The following is an 8,054-nucleotide window of genomic DNA, read 5'->3' as shown; positions in this document are numbered from 1 at the left end:
TAAGGTGACAACATTCTGGAAAAATTTCTGTTAAAATAATTTAATTATCATTTGTCGTCCTCATTATTTTTCTTCAATCTTCCTTAAAGCCAAAACACAAACCAGTCCAACACATATAAATGATACATGTGGAGACTTTTATTCATTCCTAGTATTTCAAAAGAGAGTCAAGCAAGCAGCAGATTGAAAAATAGAGACACACTTACATGATTTATCAGGGGGAGCAATAAATGCCCATTTTTAAGGCCAAGCCACCACATAAAAGCCTTGGATCACAGAAGTAATGGCTCCCTGTAGGCTAGTGATAACTCTGTTTTTATACGTGAGTGTGTGTGAAGGAGGGAGCGAATGTGACAAACACTGAAAGAAAGGCAATAACGTCTCAAAAATGACAGCCAGCGTGGAAGAAAAGAGGTTGATAAGCACAAGGAGAGGGAGAAAATGTGAGCACAAAGACATCACTGACGGCCTCTGTTTCATTTTCCATCTCTGCCAGCTCCATCTAATCTCAGCCACTGATGTGTTTCTTTCTTCATTTGCAGTTAGTGGTTGGATTACATATCCCACACCCAGCTGTGGGCTCCGTATCACTCAGTGTCTGACTCAGTACGTGTGTGTGAGTGTGTGTGTGTGTGTGTGTAGGTGTGTGAGTGTGTGTGTGCGTGTGTAGGTGTGTGAGTGTGTGTGTGCGTGTGTGTATGGCAGCACCATGCGGGGGTCATAAAAATAGCCATAATATTCCCTGAGTGATTTTCTCCCTTAGGCGAATAAAGACGGAATAAGCTCTTGTGGGAAAATAGGTTCCTGTGTCTGATGCGGGGTTCGCTAAAAGAAAACCACTTTGGAGCAATGATTATAATTTTTATCGCAGTGATTGCAGAGGCTGAAACATCCTTTAATATAGCTCAGCTGGTGAAGTGAAGTATGGAACTATTTTATTGTTGGATCATGTTTTTGTCTGCAATGAAAAGCAACAAGCAAAAAAGAAATAGTTTTTTTCATCATCGAGACTCATCAAATGCAGCATTTATATATAAAATAGGTTAAACACAAAGTTATTGATCTATGAATTACTTGTACTTTACTGTTCAACAGTCTTACTACAGTAATCCATAAGCTGGGATATGTAGACACAAGATTTGTAAAATCTAAACTATTAAAGTTCATTGACACAGAGGAACTGCAGACAGCTCTAATAATTTATAAAGCCAAACAGTAATTACTGGAAAACATACAAAACTTGTTTAAGACTAAACAGTGCATACTGTCTAAGAATGTATAATTTGTTTGGTAATAGAGCAAATAAAAAATGCACTGATATCAAGAAAGTAACAGTGGATCATGTTATTTTTGCACTGGTACCAAAAAATGCATAAAATCATGAGAATGAAGTTGTAATATTAGGAGAATACAGCTGGAATAATGTCTGATAACAACTTTTAGTTCATCATCTCTGCCCATATGAAATCCCCCAGGAATGAATCACAGCCAGACAAAAGATAAAGTCAACAGTTAAAATAACAGTAAATGATTCAAATTGAAGAGAAGTAGAAGAAGAAAGTAATAGAGTGAAGGAAAGTGGTCTTCGTTTATTTTAAATTACCATGTCAGCGAAAGTAATGCATTGCCTTCCTGCTTCCTCTTTTAATGTTTGCATGCAGTCAAGTCTTCATAAGAGGAGATACGTTTAAAAGACCCAGTGCATGGTATTGCTTCCCAAAGCTAAAATCAATTTCAGAATCCTATTTTAACATTTTCTTTTTGGGGTAAGTTACATTTTCTGCTTAATTTTTGTCTTTGTAATTCAATATTCAAAGGAGAATGTGGATGGCGTTCCTTTGTGTTGTCTGCTTTCTTACCTGCCCACACGCCTTCCACCAACTCGCAGCACGGCTCCTCAAATGAGCCTTGAGGAGGCAAATAACCAAAATGGGAAATGTGTGGAAATGCAGAAGTCATTAAAAAGCCAATTACCCGCAGGTTCAGTCCTGCCGGGAGGAGATCGGGAAATGGTGGAGAGCGATTGTAAACCCAGTGAAATATGGAGACTAAATAGCTCTGCTTTGAAGGTGTGTGTTTGTCGAGCTCTCTCATTTGTTGATGCATTAAAAAGCTTAAGTTTTGGTTCTGTACGGACTTTGGGCGGCTCAGGAGCAGAACAGAAAACACGTCAAACCGAACTTGGACAACAAGTTTGTTCAAAATCACTCCCATTTTATCTGTAGAGTTTTCCTTTTCTATTACATCTACTAGTGCAGCAAATCACTGTAAAAATGTTCACACCTCATAGTTTCCTTTAGCAACTTTAATTTTAGGATGATATTTTTGAAAATGGCCACCATTTCTGGGCCTCTTTAATCAATTATGGCCGTAACTTAACACCGGTTTTTATGGTTTGGATGAACTTTATGTCTCTATCTGTGCTTTCAACGTTGGTCATCCTATTTGTACAGCTTTCATGTAACCACATTTATGAACATCAGATGCCAAAAGTAAAACTGAAGACTTTGCTGTTTGCAAATCTGACACCGATCGTCTAAATTGTTAGCGTTAGCTTCTGCTAATTTTCCATGGGTTTAACAGTTTCCGAATAACTTTATTTTGGTAAATTTACAACATGACAAAAAAGGAAACAAAATAATTTACTACTTTACAAACCAATAATGTATGAAAAAGTTAACAGGATGAAGTTAAGGCATGTACTTAGTTACACTTCTGTTAGCTTTCTCTATTGTTTTACGTTTTCTGCCTTTAGTGTTAGCTATCGCTTATCTTTTTCATGTGTTTATTGGTTTAACTTTTAATAAATTAATGAAACTAGCTTTTTGTTCACCTGTGCCCACGGCTGGCAATAAATACAACTGATTTTAGTGCAAACATATATTCTTCATTACAACTGCTTCGGACATTTTGAAACATGTCCATCAGTGAAGGAAAATATTATGGATTTTAATCAGTAAAAATATAAAGGCTATGATTTGACACCACACACAGTTTAAAAATGTATTCTATGGGTTGAAGTACGTATGATTTAACACCAGAAATATTCAGCTCTCATAAATTTTAAATAAATGTTCTTGAAAAATGGCAGCCATCTTGAATTTCCAGTGGCTAGTGTTTTTATTATTATTATTATTATTATTATTATTATTATTATTATTATGTATTTATTTTTATCAAAAACTAATACTCTGGGAACATCTGCGCCATGTTTTCTGATGTGAATCATTCTGTCCCTTATCGTCTTGCTTTGTTCACCGTTGTTCCAACGTGAGGATGAAAAGTTTTCATTTCTTTGTTTCTGGCTGTTCTCTTCCTCTGCCTTCTGGCTTGGACACACAGTTTTAATGTATGCTCTCAGGGCCAAACACGGGCCAATTGATGGACACCAAAGGGCAGAACTCAACAAAGCACCACTTCCTATTCATTGTCTCCAGTGTCGCTGGTCGCACGCTGGGATTTCGATCTCCTATAGGTCAACCCAGCCGTGATCCCGGGACAGCAGGGACTTTTGGGATTTAGAGTTCCCACGGGTCAAATCTGACCAAAGATTCCCTTCTTGTGTCTCCGGCTGTCTGTGCTTTGTGTTTGTGACTTGCATCCCGACTATTGATCAGTCTATCTGCAAAGAAATATAAAAGTTGTCCCTGAAGGTCTGATCAATAATGCCAATGTCCCCGTCTTTCTCGGCTTATTAGAGAGGGATTACAGCGGATTCTCATTGGCCTCTGGGCATGCGTTTGTGTGTGAGGTCATTTATTTCCTATTTACCACTAAAAAGCTTATTGATGACTCGTGTGGTGGTTAACGCAGCAATTTCCGATTCCGACACCACCGGCCTTCCACCCTTGAATTGTGAAAGCCTCCTGAACTGAAGTCAAATGGCAAGAGAAATGAATTTATGCTGCATAATGTCGCACAGATCAATCAGAACCGTTTACAACATATTACTTTTATGAAATGTGAAATTTGCAAACTCTCAACTGTCAAATGGTTTGTCCACTTTTCTCTGTAAGAGGAAAACTTTAGGAATACAATCACTGCAAAAACACAAAATGTTACCAAGTGTTTTTGGTCTGCTTTCAAGTGCAAATATCTTAATTATTTTGAAATAAGACAAAACTAACTTAAAGGTATCTTTACACCAAGATATGCTGGCTTGTTCTAAGTAAATAATTTTGAATATAGATTTAAAGGTAGTGGTTCCATTTTAATTTTTTTCACTTCTGGCTTGTTATAATTTTTATTAATATTCATGAATTATTGAACTCAAACAAGCTCCTATATCTTGCTGAAAAGTTACTTGTAAGTAATCTGTTCTAAGATATTCACACCAAAAATACTAGGTAAGATTTTGTGTTTTTGCAGTGCTGCAATGAACAACAACAAAAACAATTGTAGCAGTTGGAAATAAATTCACATTATTAAACTTCCAATCATGATTACAAACTTCTGAAAAACACAAAGAAGTGCAGTAGATTATCAGAGCAGTTGTCACATGTGTAGGAAAATGTCCATAGATGCTTCTGACAGACATTTCCAGGCCACATGCTGTCGAACTGTCGCGATCAGATTCCCTCTCAAACACTGAATGAAAAAAATGTTAAATCACAAGTTTATAGCAAAGCCTTAGAAGCTGCAAGAAAAACCACAGAGCTGTTTCTGAGAGCTCAGACGGTGTTTTTATCCAAAAGACGACAGACATAAAACATCTGATAAGGAAAATCAAAGAGAGATTTAAGAGAGAAAGAGTTGAGCACTGAGCGAAGACCCCAGGGAGCCGTTTATGTTCAGAGTAGTCAGTGGAAATCTTCTGTCGGTGTCGTGTTTTAACAGGAAATCAGGGGAATTAATTGATCTATTAAAGGGAGATTGCATCTCTGCTTTAATGCCTCAGTCTGGAAACACAAATGTTCTGTAACAAAGTTTGTCATGGAGATACTGGCTTTGTTACTTTATGCTGTTTAGACAAAGATTTGTAGAAGTTTAGAATTGAGTTAAAGAACATGGTTGAAACATCTCCAGGAAATAAAAGTCAAGACTGAGAAGAATCTTTAGGACCTCATAACAGAATAAAATAGTTGGTCATGGCGGAGAACTCTATGAAACAGAGATGTCTTCCCCGTAAAACAATAAATAACTTAAAGCTTAGCACAAGGTTCTGTTTTTGCAACATAAATGGGACTTCATCATTAGGAAATATACACAAGCTTTTACGCTCTAAAGCATTTTTAAAATGGAGATTTGTTTCTTTTTATTAAAAGTCATATTCTTAGTTTCAGAGTTCTTTAAAAAATGGAGAATCACTTTTAACACCTTGTGAAACTGATGTTTTGTAGAAACAGAAGTTTTCCATTCGTGATACAGAATAACAGGAAGTATTGACCTCCGGCAGCAGCGTTCACACAATAATTATGTATTTTCTGGGTTGCTAAATACGGGGAAATAGAGACGCGGAAAATTAAAACAGAAGAAACAGAGTTTGGAAAATAACACATTTCATAGGACCCTAAGTCTTGTGACCTGGAAGCAAAGTGATCTAAAACTTCTGCACAATGTGTCATGACTCTTTTAATTCAATGTTTGTCTTCCTGATTGTCAGTGTTTAACATTTTTCCTCTCTTTGCCTCCTTCGCCATCAATTATTAGTGAAGTGTCAACATTTAGCTTCTGTGTTTCGCGCAAATGAAGAGAGCCAGCCGACCGCAACATAAACCGATGTAAAAGCATTATAAAAAGCCATTTGGAGGTTTGTGAAGAGTGACGAAATTCCCCAGCCTCACACGCCCTCACGCAGACGCACCGCCTGCTCCATTTGCTGTAATATGAGTAAATGAATTAGGTTTTGATGCTTTAAAAGCTTTTTTTCTTTTGGCTCTTATTGGGAGTAAATTTCACTCTAATGGTGAGGTGTGTTTACAAGCCGCTGGCGGCGGAGAGAGAGAGACGGACAACCTGAAGGAGGGAAAGCTAAAGGGAGGACAAAGGAGAGTAAGAATGATGGATTATAAATGGATTTTAAAAGAAGGGCACGTCGGGATGAAGGGGAAAGAGGACGGGAGGACAGAAGAACGTACTCAACCTCAGACAGATGAATGAGTTGTTTGCATTCATGGTTTACTCCATTGCCCCATTAAAGGCATTTCAATTACCGACTTATCAGATTACTGCAAGGTTAAGAGACGGAGGTGGGGACCAGAGAACAGTGTCGTAAGAGATGAGCTATGAAGATTAACATTAATGTAAGAACAGGGATTGAAACTAAATGGCTGTCCAGAATACAAACGCAACACAATTTAAATGCATCATTGTGTGTCAGGTTTTTTATTTGTTTTTTCTCCTTCTTTCTTAATTATTTCTGAGTTTTTTTTGTTCAGGTCAGCTTTTTGAATAGATTTTGGTTTTATGTTGGTTTGATTTAGTTTAGTTTCTCTCCCTGTCTGTGTTTTACCCTGGAGGCCTGCACAGCAGAGCACGATTAGCGGCTTAGCTTTAGACACCACAAAATTTAAGTTTTTGACTTTTTCTTTACACTTTTACTTTAATAAGTGTCAACATACTTTTATTTAACAGTAGTCACCATCTTTTCTCTATGTTTTTGTAGAGTATGTCTGATATTTCCTCTGATTGGCTGTTCCCTGATAACGTAGCTCAGGAAGACTGACTGTTGGACCCACTTGTTTCTACTGTGCGTATTAATGCATAATGAGGTATCCTTGGTGTTTGAACTATTAAAATGGGCAGCTATAAGTGTGTTAAAGTCTCAAATGTTTGTTGATTTCAGCAATATTGTACACATTTTACACAGATTTACTAGTGCTGTTAATATTTGTGCAGGGATGAGACCAAACGATAACTTGAAGACTTTAGCAGTGAAAGAAGAAGAATTTAACCTGTTTGACCTCAAATATGAACAAACCAAACTAGTTACTGATGCTGAATTTGAGTCTTTGCTGTTATGATATATTCAGTCCAGCTTCCTGTCTGTTCCTGCTGATGATGATGATGATCCTGCAGGGCCATTACCCATTCAGAACGCAGAACATATGGGGGTGTGAGGCACCTCAGGGGGGAATCGGGTGTACTAAATGGACCGAAGGCCAGAGAGATATTTGTGTTGGGGTTCGCCGATTCCCTTCGGCATGAATTATGCGATGGCGATGATGAGGAAGATGAGCCATTTTACCAAACAATGGCGTCGTTTTTCATCCAGATAGGAAGAAGTCATGTCCGTCCAGCAGCTGAAGATTTTCAGCACTTTCCGGTTTCGCTCACGCTGAGCTTCCTTTTCTGGCTCATCCAATTTAAGTTTGTTTTCAGGCACTAGGAAAGACTTTCTTAGTTTTGTTTTTAAAGTGGCATTGGAAAATTTAATCAGTTTTTTTCTCAAACAATCAAATCAAAGGCTTGTGGACTGCAAGATTCTCACAAGTTTGATTCGTTTCTTGAGATGTTGGAGAAAAACAAATGTTTTCTGACTCATTTTACCTGATATTTAAAATTTCTAATTGCACTTTGACCCATGTGAAAGATTTGCTTTTTTGTTTTAGTCAACCTATTGTTTTTGACACAGTTTCTTTATTTATTTTACATTGTTTGTTTTTCTCCTAACTGCACTGACTGAACCAACTAAAGCTGTTTTTATATGTTTGACCAAGCTTGTGAAGACATTGGTGTATTTAAGTGTGCTGTACTGCTGTAGAGTTATCAAATTAATGTGTAATGATTAGAAAAAATTAACATTCTCAGTCAATCTTCTGTATTGGATTGGTATCGGCCGATACTAAAACTCAGATATCGGTATTGGAAGTGAAAAAGTGGATTGGTGCGTACTTCTAACCCCAGCTGAAAACTTTCAGATAGGAAACGGAAGAGAGAAATCCATATTTTTTCTTGATCACAGACCTTAACCTGCTGCTGTTTAAAAATACCACATCCTATAAGATCCCAAGTGGGAAGATGATGCCAAGGTATGGAGCATATATTCCCCAGGAGCATCATTTCCTTTGTTCAGGTGTGCATATACGTGTTTTCCTTTAAGCTGGCCTCCTACG

Source organism: Poecilia latipinna, unplaced genomic scaffold, assembly GCF_001443285.1.
Source record: "Poecilia latipinna isolate Pla-1442-1.1 unplaced genomic scaffold, P_latipinna-1.0 Scaffold1634, whole genome shotgun sequence".
Classification (NCBI taxonomy): domain Eukaryota; kingdom Metazoa; phylum Chordata; class Actinopteri; order Cyprinodontiformes; family Poeciliidae; genus Poecilia; species Poecilia latipinna.
The sequence above is the reverse complement of the archived record's forward strand: the minus strand, read 5'-3'. Positions refer to the sequence as shown.